Genomic DNA, 10,886 nt, shown 5'->3' with positions numbered 1-10,886 from the left:
ACAAAGGATAAGATGAGAATATCATATCCATATATGTTTGATTCTTAGTATTGAGTTGTAATTGTATCGTGTGTAAAATGTACATGTATAAACAGAAATGTCGAGAATGAAATTTTTTTAAGTGATGGAGAAATGTAAGATCCTATAATTAATTATTATGTAATTTGTCATAATTAGAAATAATTATTGAGTTAATTAATTAAAATAATTATTATGCCAAATAAATTCATAAAATGTATTAAAAATATGTATTTTAAAATATCAGAGATTTTAACAATATAAATACATATAAATTTTAAATAACACACGGTTATTAATTAAATGCAAAACATAGATAAATGAGAATGAGTTACTATTTTTAGTAACCAGTTTAAATTAAATATAATCCGTATATACATACACCCATTTTATTTCCCTATTTGAAGGAAGAAGAAAAAAAAACTGACCTTCCCCCATTCTCGTCACCACCTTGAGCAGTCACCATAGAATAGTCATAACTTTTTTGTTTGATGTCGGAATTTTGAAATCCTTAAAAGGTTTGTTCCTCACATCCCAAGATTCGATTCTAGCTGTAAATCATGATTTTAGAGTAAGTATTCAATCACATCCAAGTTGCTGAACTCGAGCCATGTTTATGTAATTTCTTGTGATGCTTTGCTGGGAACTTCATCATTTTTTTAGGTGAGATCATGGATTTGTTTCACTAGGATGTTGTGTATTAAAGCCCTTTTCGGTTTCCCTATTTTCCAGCCATGTTTCAGCCGATATGTGGACATTTCTATAGAGATTCTGGCGTGTTATTAATCGAGATAGATTGCAACAAATATAAGTTCCGATCTTGTGATTTCCGGGTCCAAAATTCCAGATTTTGGTTCGGTTTAGGCGCGCTGTCGAGTTTTGGGTTTTACCCGTCCCGATTTAATTTGTTTTCGTTGATTGAAATACGTTATACTGACATTTATATTGAATTTATATTGTTGGTTCGTTCGTTGGAAAGTTTCGAGGTATAATTCGACAAATGATAAATTAGTATAGAATTAATTCTGCGATTATTTTGAGAAATATTGAAATAAAATTCTAATAATTAAATCGTTAAATTAGATTTTAATAAATAAATTCAACTTTAATAATTTTTGAGAAATAAATTGTTTATTTTAGCTTTGTTGACAAATTGTGGATTTATGAGGCATGCTATCTTATTTTTTATGCTAAAGAGATCATAGTTGAGCTTGTTGTGATTTAAAATCGGTTTAGATATGTTACAGTTCGGTAATATATAACGGTAATTAAAATTATGTTTTAATCGTATTTTAGTTGTTTATGTGATTTATATGAATTATGTGAATTAAATGCATTTTGTATTTATATGTTCAACTATTTGACGTATTTCATGACATTTAGTTTATATGGCACGATATTATGACATTCACGTTGACCACTGTCATTCTTAATTTACTCGTTTATCTTGATGTATTGTATTTCTGGCACACTAGATGGTTATTTTGGAATCGGATGGCAGCTTTCGAGTCGAGTTATTTCTTGAAGTATTTTCTGTGTGATATGCTCTTCAAATCTTGACATCATACGTTCCTTATTGTAACTTCATGTTGTATCGTTATCAGCTATATGGAAACCGAGTCGTGGGTGTGTTTATTGGACACATCATGACATATCTCGCATACTTGGCAGGGCGTTTAACTACATGACGATGTATCTCCCCTGAGTGTTGTTGCTCGAGCATTATTCATGTTGTTATCGTACGGTTCATTGGCTCTTGTTATCCTATCGTTATTGAGACATGTTCATGCATTTCATATTCATTGAATTAAATTTTTATGCATGATTTATGACTATCGTTATTGTTGTTAAAATGTTTCATACAAGAATCTTAGCCTCAATATTTTATAATGGGGGCTAATGTGGTTGATGTCGGACACCATGGTAAGTCACTCGAGTAATTTTGCAGCATCAAACTGAGATTCTGCATGTATGGCTTGTGATTGAGATATGATGACTCGGTTTTCAAGTTGAAACCTCCCAGTTAGTTCACTTTTATTATTTTGGAGTCTGGTCCATTTTATATCATAGTCTATTGACCGAGGAGATCCATCATGTATTTATATATTGATTTATAATTTTTATGTTGGGTTTGAGTCTATTTTATGTGGTTGTGCCATGCCAGCTATATTTGAACTGCTTTCTATGAATTGTTGATTTATGTCTGGTCAGTACTTGTGTGTTATTGTTTATGAATACCGCAGTGTTGACCTTGAGTCATTTATTTTCTTTTACAAGTATTTTAAAACTTTTGGTATGTCCTGTATATAAAGAGGTAATTCAGAAATTTTTTCCATGCCTAAAGTCAATTTTTAAATATTTTAAATCATTTTCTGCTGTAGTTTCACATTAAATCAAAATTATTTTATAATTAATTATAATTATAATAACTGAGGCTCACAACTTATATATTTCGTGATTATCGTATATTTCACGTAGATTATTACCCTAGCGCATGATTCATGACGGGAACATTATTACTTGGAATCGATCTAAATTATTTATGGAAATTAAGTTAATTTGTGTACAAATATCAGGAAGAGCATATTGTAGCACATGATTCGTGATTGAGTACATACTGGCATACAAGGTTTCATCTTAATTTATTGTGAAAATAATCTAATCTAATAATAAAAAAGTGAATATTTATTTTTATGTTTTTCCCCCTATGTTCTTATTTTTTGTCGTAAATAAATTGTTATTTTTAAATGAAATGTTATTTTTAAATTTATTGAGATATTTTTTTAATTTTTTTAAAAAGAAGTGGACAAAGAATAATTTTATCTTTGTTGAAACATTATATAAATTATGAAATTAATTAGTAATGTGAACTATAAATATTTTGAAAAATAATTATATAAAATAACTAACAAATCTTATTTTTAATATAAATTTTTTTAAAAAAAAACTTTATATTATCTCATAGTATAAATTTTTTTTGAACAATCCAATTTTTTTAAAAGCTTGGGATAAAATATAAAAACATAAGAATAAAAATCACTTGATTGGAAAATTTTGAAATGAATGTTAAATTAAGATGAGATATAAAATTAAAAAATTAGTTTAATTAGCAATATTTTAATTTTATTTGATGTATTTTTTTCATAATTAAAGATATTTATAAATTTAACTATAAATTTTTAAATAACCAAAGTTCTAGATAATTTATTTTAGAGAGAATTGACTATTAATAAATTTAACAAAAAAATTTATAGAAGGATAATATTATCCACTAATATTTCAAAAAATAAAAGCGAAGTGTAAACAAAAATAAAATAATAATAGTTGGTGTATTGGAAGGTGATAATTTGAGATTCAATGAATTAAAATATGTAGCGGATTTCGATACACGAAAAGATTTCAGACCAAGTTGAAATCTGTTACGTAATTAAATATTTTGGTTTTATTAAATTATTTGTTTGGATTCTGAACCAAATAACTATAAAATTAGAGAGAAAATCCTTGAATCTTTTTCTTCTTGTTCTTAACGTGAGTTGTTGGAGAGGGTTTCTTTTTTTTTTTTCATCATTTTTTTTCTTTCTGCTTGTGCGCCTCCCCTTGTCGTGAATAGTAGTCTGATTTGGGTCTAAAATTAAGCTAAAAAGCCCATTAATTTCTTAATTAACTTTAAATCTTAAAATATAAAATAATAGATAATATCTTATCTAGAGTTTCCCATCTAGAGTTTCCCTCCAAGAATTTCCACTAAACAAGACACTATAATTAATTCTTTCAAATCTTGCATAATCTTCACAAAATCAGATTTTCCACTTTTTGCAATTTTATGCAGCTGAAACATAATTACAAGGCGTGGCCACGTCTTGTTCCATGACCTCTTCTGGTTGGGCCATTCTCTTTCAAAACTCTATCTTGGAAACTTCAAATGTGATAAACATCACCCTTTTAACTCAAATTTGCTCCAAGACCGTAAAAGTTCCTCCTATAATAAAATTACATAAAAATGTATCAATTAAACATATCGGAGGTTGAAATAATGAGAAATATGAAAATAAAAATACTAAATATTAGGAGCCTATCACCTCTCCACCATTAAGTATGAGCCTATCACCTCTCCACCATTAAGTATGAAATCCATCTACTATTTTTATATTACAACATGTAATTTTTGTTCCTTTCACTGGAAAATTGTTGGTTTTGCATGCCAATTAGCTGGTGGTCCAATATTGATACTTTGCATGCTGTCACAAAATTATTGGCCTTATATATTTCAAGCATGAAAAAGGGGAAAAAGATTTGTCAGTGTGAAAAAATAAAATGAAAACATACAATTATTTACCCATTTTGAAAACAAAAGATCTTTGGTGGCTATGTTAGGGGAAAAACTGACATCTACCGACCACCATCAACTAACTTCAAAGTAAACACATGGATCAGTGTCTGGGGGAGAGTTATCTGCCATTCTTCTTGGAATGAATTTTTGCAAACGGTTGGGTAATTTAATTATTTGGTTTGGAGGTTGTTTTGATTTCTCAAATTAAAGATCTTTTTTTCGGAGCATGCTTTCTTGGGATTTCAGCATATGAGGATAAGATATAAGCCAACCGAGCCGCTCACGAACTAACTAAATTTGCATCATCGATTTCAAATCCTGTAAACTAGAATTATACAGAATCTTTTTCCTGACTTCAAGAAGTTGTATGAAATGATATTCGAGAGCATCGAAAAAAAACTTCAAAATAAACACTATCTACATATATGTGTATCTATGTATGTATCGAATCGATCCGAAGTCAGAATCTGAGGCAAAAGGTAAAACATGACTACATGAGTGACCCTATTGTGACTGGTTATGGACTAGAAGATTCATTTTGTAATTATTTGTTTCACGTGAATTGTTGCTATAAAAATAATTGGATACAACATAAAAAAAAAGTAATAATAATAAAAAAAATAAACAAAAACTTGATCACAGTATATATAAGTTATTCTATGAAGCTTCTTTGTTTTTCATAAATGCAAAAACTTACGTGAGTATCTGTAGGGTTGACCGATCTCACACAGTATATATACAATGTATTATTTTTTATGCTAATAATACTACTTTTTATTGTGAATATCGGTAGGGTTGATCGATCTCACAGATAGAGATTCGTAAGACCGTCTCATAAAAGACCTATTCGATCATTCATAAAATATGTCTCTACCCCCAAATAAAAAATAAAAAAACAAACAAATAATCATCAAATGTATCTATAATTACAAGATCTTGCAAGGTTGAAAGTATAAAATGTGTCGGTCTTAAACTTTATTGTAAAAAGCACCACGTATACTCACATTAATTAAAAATAATAAAGTAACTCATATAATTTCAACATTATTATTAAATGATATAATAGACAGGCTAGTAAATTCAACCTTTCTTGATGGATTCATAAAAAGGTAAAACTGGTGTAGCTTCGAAGTAAAGAGAAGAGAGCAAACTCTAGAGCATCTCTTTTTTCTCCACTGATCCACACTCCCATTTCTTGAAAACCCCAAGAAAACTTTTGGATCTCAGCATCTAAATTTCTTGAAACGTAGTTTGTGCCTTTTAATTTCGAGATATGGGGAGAGATTATCAAATTGTGCTCAAATTCTTGATGCTATTGTTGCTGTTTGCACCAAGAAATGAGCCTACGGTTATGGGGGAGGAGGAACTCAGTGCTCAGTCATGGGTTGGATCGAAGTACCAGATCGAATGCACTATGTGCTCAGCCTGTGACAACCCTTGCAACACACCTTCGCCGCCGCCGCCACCCTCTCCGCCGCCTCCGACCACCACTGCCAATTGCCCACCACCACCATCTCCACCTGTCTACTACTACAACCCACCACCACCATCTCCACCTGTCTACTACTACAACCCACCACCACCACCACAGCAGCCGACCTATACATACTACCCACCCCCATCGCACGGGGGCGGTGGCTACTACAAACCTCCGCTAACGCCGCTGTACCCAACTGGGCCAGCACCGCCGCCGCCCAACCCGATTGTGCCTTACTTCCCATACTACTACTACAACCCTCCATTACCTTCATTATCTCCACCATTCAAGAAAACCTCCTCACCTTTCTTGATCATCATCACGATTTCGCTTTTCTTCATCTTTTGTTAAAAAAAAAATCTAATCTTTTTTCCCCCTACTTTTAATCTTATATTTTTCTTGTAGACAGAAATTTGTAGAAAGCAAAAATAATGTGTATCAAGGATTCACAGATCTTGGAGGAGAGAGTCAAAGCAGGTGGCTCGGACAATTTTGTAAACTTCCCGAGATACCCTTTGTTGATCATCAAGAAATGAAGGAACATGGAGGGCCATTTCGGGAGGGACCAGAACTAGCTAGAAGCCATTCTTCTTCTGATTCAGTGCAGCCATCGGTCTGTAAATTCTTGAAACTTTAAATTTTTTTCTTAAAAAAAATATTTCTTTGGCAATAATTTGTGTTATTTAATTATCAAAGGATTATTTAATGACATGTTTTAAGGGAATTTAATTAGTCAATTTTAATGATGTATTACAAATCTTTACTTGTCTTTTTGACCTTTCTTTATCAATTCTGTTGAATATTTGTTGTCCACAATTAATGCATCTGATTAATAATTTTATGTCAAAAATTTGTTTGAGGCGGTCTGACGGATCGGGTTGGATCGTATTTTGTGAGATGAGTATCTTAGTTGGGTTATCTATGAAAAATATTTTTTTTATGTTATGAGTATTATTTTTTATTGTGAATATCGATAGGATTGACCCGTCTCATAGATAAAAATTCGTGAGATCGTCTCACAATATACTTATTTTTTTTTTTTGCAATTATGATAAACGGCACTATCACGTCTATTTATCAATTAATGTTACTAAGTTTTATTTGTCATTATAGAATTTATTAACTTTTAATGTCATGCCTACCATCACACGTCAATGCAATCTATGAATTAAATGAGCCGTTTTATTCATTCTAAATTATATGTTTTCAGAATTATGGATAATTTATAGCTCTCGACCTTTTGGTGGATGTCATAATTGAGTAGACTTATTACTTATAATTAGAGTGATAGTGATGAATGAATCGATTCGGTTTAAGAGTTTTTTTTGAGTCGTGTTGATATCATTCGACTCGTTTCCATAATAATTGAATTTGAGCTAGATCCAAACATGGTTGGATGTATGATCAAATCGAATTTATATCATACTAAAAAATCAAACGGACTAACTAATTTGATCCGAAATTCTAATATTTACTTGTTTAAGCATGATGATTGAGTTTGATTTAACAAATCGAATTCAAATTGAGGCCATAATTTGCTTCGGTTTATTTGTATCTCTATTTCCCGACTGTTATCTTTTTGGTGCGTATTAGATAATCCAATATAATTTATTCAGATGACTTGGTTTGCATGCTATCGATATTGATTCTATTGGATACGTAGATCAGTACGATATGTCCGATAACGTGGTTCACGTACTATTACATTAATGTTATAGTTGACCATATTGTAAGGGGACATTTTAGAAAATTGGATGAACATCCCCATCATAATATCAGTTTTAGTATTAATATCCCAATCAAATAAAATTTGTTGGGATAAAAACTTGTATAGACAAGGAACGAAAGTGTCTTGGATCGTGACTTAACAACCCTACAAGGAACAATGACATTACCCTTTTATTGTCATTAATAATTTATAAAGTGTAAAGTGATTTCATAGGGATAAAGCAAAAATACTTACATTATTTTTTTAGAATGAGACGTTCTCACGAATTTTTATCTGTTAGACGGGTCAACCCTACCGATATTCACAATAAAAAGTAATATTCTTAGCATAAAAAGTAATATTTTTTCATGGATGATCCAAATAAGATATCCGTCTCACAAAATACGACCCGTAAGATCGTCTCACACAAGTTTTAGCTTATTTCTTATATCATTGTATTTTTTTAATTATCGTATCCAAAAAATCTGATAATGCTAAACATATCAACATGTTCAAGCTTTATTGTATTATTTTTATCTAAATTCCTTTATAGCTTATTACCTAATATTTTAAACAAATTTGGTCAAATAACTTTTAGATTATCTAAAATAGACTCCTTCGGTTTCCAAACTTTGATATATGCTCTGACTTCTTCTTTATTTTGACAAATTTAATATGCATGTGAAATCTTTAATCTATATCATAAATTATAGTCGTTCTCTACTCAAACAAAGAGATCAAAACACAGCACGACCCAAAATAATTTTATTTCATGCGCTCCAAGACATCAATTTCTCCGTATCTTGAATTACCATCGAATCAAACTATTTTTTTTCATAAAATTAAACCTAATCACCCTCAAAGTATATATGCGTGACAAAGATTCTTCGACGCTTAAGTCAGAGTCAAGATTCGAAGAGTTTTGCGTAATAATAAAATCATATCTCAATGAACAAAATCAATATAAGATTCGAAGAATAATAAGATGACGTATCAATATGACGTGTCATATGATTATTTAAGTAATATCATTATTGTACATTATTTCAAAAAATTTATATTCAATAGCCCAAAGTCATTTCACACACATATATAATTAATTTAAAATAATATAGTTAAATCAAGAATAAGTGAAAAAACATGTTATATACTCGGCTCATTGAACTAATTCTCCTCCCCGGAGCGTTGAATAAATTTAATTTAATGTCTAAGTTTGCTTTTATAAAATTTTATTTACAAATAAATATTTTTTTTTATAATTTTTCAGATACAATTTATGAAAGATTGAAATTGATAGGAGAGGGCATTAGCTGGATGGCATTTTAGGTGAGAGGTGTGGGGGCCAAATGCCTATTTTAAAATACGGGGACAAAATAAGCACAATTTTTTGTCCTTTTCCCTGTTTTTTGAACTTTTTTTAAGGATCTTTTTCAATTATAAATGTTTAGTTTTTTATTTATATTTTTGTGAGGGAAGAAAGCCAATGTGTGCAAGCACAATTTAAAATAAGAAATTTTTTTAAATAAATCCTTAGATCTTAGTTTTATTTAGAATTTACTCCATGACTCATAAAAAATTAGTTCAAGCTCTCTACCATATTTAAGATTTTGTAAAATCATCCTTGAACATATTTTATTGCATGAAATTCTGAGTAATGTGTAGTTCGATAGGTAATAGAATATGATTTACTATCATATTTCATCAGTCTCTTTTTTTTTGAAATTTTGATTTAATGTTAAAATTCGACTGAAATCTCGATTTGCCAAGTTGTAGGAAATTATTAGATAAATTACTCATACAATTTTCTTACGCATAGATTTTCTGAGATTGTTCATCGTATTGAATTTTGAATATTACTCACTTGTTTATCGCACATAGTAATGACAAGGTTAAATATAAGTTTGGTACTAATGGATATGCAATTTCTCTATTTCAGGTATATCTACATAACTGAGAGAAATTAAAAACAATAATGGGCATTAACCTAGCAAAAATTCGGGATAATATAGCAAGAAAATTTCCTAGGGTATGGATTTTCATTGTGATTAATGATGTCTAATCAAATTATATTTTAATAACGACTAAGAGTTAAGAGCCCTACAAAATGAAAGCTAAAAGTAGGGTAATTGAAATTTATATTTCACAAGTTTGATTTTAGATGTTCGGGGACTTGAATAACTCTTCTGTCACTTCTTCTTCCCCACGAAAAAATATTCACAATAAGACGTTGGAAATTATAACACTTTGTAACAGCTCGATTCAGTAGGTCTTACTATTGCCTAACAGAAACTTATAGTATCCCACAAACTTAAAAAACTTGATAAATAAACTTTTATTGTCAGATTACAAGTATTTCAGAATGAAACTCTATGCACAAAAGATCCTTGTTGATCTGACATAAACTCTTAAGTGTGTGCTTCTGAAAATCTTGATCAGTTTGGCTCTTGATAGTTTGAGAGTAATAGATAATTTTGAAGGTCGAGAGAGCTTGAGACTGATTGTTCACTTCCTCTATTTATATGCTTCGGTCCAACGGTTAGCAAAATGAAATATGATTACCGTTCCAAATGAAGTAGCCATTGGTCACGTCGTTTTTCCATGTAATTGTCTTTTCTGACAACTGTACAATATGGGTAGTGCTTGCGAAATTCTGGTATTTATAGGTAATCAGATATTGTATCAGTACATAAAACTTTATCCAAAAAATCAGTTAGGTCCTGATTCTTAACAGAGTAAAGTGATAAATTCAAGAAATGTTTTTGTCGAGCCTGACTGATTTGTTCGAGTAGGATCAGCAGTTGGCTTGAATAAAATTTGTTCTGATCAGTTTATTTTGACGATCAGTTTTTCCCTTAATAAGGTCTTTATTCGCACGTATCAATTTAGTAATATTCATTTCGATTGGGCCGCTTGTTAATCATAAAAATAAACCAAAATTTTCCTAATACTACTTGTATACCAAGCGCATACATATATATGCATGATAAGCTGTAATTTAAAAAATAATATTATTTAATAATCTTTCAAAATCTCATATTTTTTAAATAATACATTGATGATGACGGGTGAATTGGGTTTGGAAGGGGTGGGCAATTTCACCGGGTCAGACTGTTTTCTGCTAGGAAAGGGTTCTTCTTGGCTTTAAAATATCTGCACACTTAAAATAACAAAAATCGTTAGTGGGGCGCCGGAAGATTTTTTGATGTAGTCACTCTGACGCTCAAGTCAGTCAAGTAATCTATATTGAGAGGGTGAATTTTTTTTAGCACAAGAGTATATATCTGAATGCATTAATATCAAGAAACCTGATATTTATAGGAGAGAAGTTAATGATGACTTTGTTTTCATTACTC

General features: G+C 30.4%; 1 long non-coding RNA gene across 1 annotated transcript; it reads right to left on the bottom strand.

The window, feature by feature from the left end:
- Positions 1-5,717: 5,717 nt before the first annotated feature.
- Positions 5,718-6,133, bottom strand: LOC140980285 (uncharacterized). The gene is made up of 2 exons (XR_012175916.1): positions 5,932-6,133; positions 5,718-5,898 (listed from the first exon to the last, which is right to left on the bottom strand). It is a non-coding gene; the product is annotated as an uncharacterized lncRNA (long non-coding RNA).
- Positions 6,134-10,886: the final 4,753 nt, after the last annotated feature.

This window comes from Primulina huaijiensis, chromosome 7, assembly GCF_012295235.1.
Source record: "Primulina huaijiensis isolate GDHJ02 chromosome 7, ASM1229523v2, whole genome shotgun sequence".
In the NCBI taxonomy this organism is placed as follows: domain Eukaryota; kingdom Viridiplantae; phylum Streptophyta; class Magnoliopsida; order Lamiales; family Gesneriaceae; genus Primulina; species Primulina huaijiensis.
This window is presented reverse-complemented; position numbering and strand designations above follow the sequence as displayed.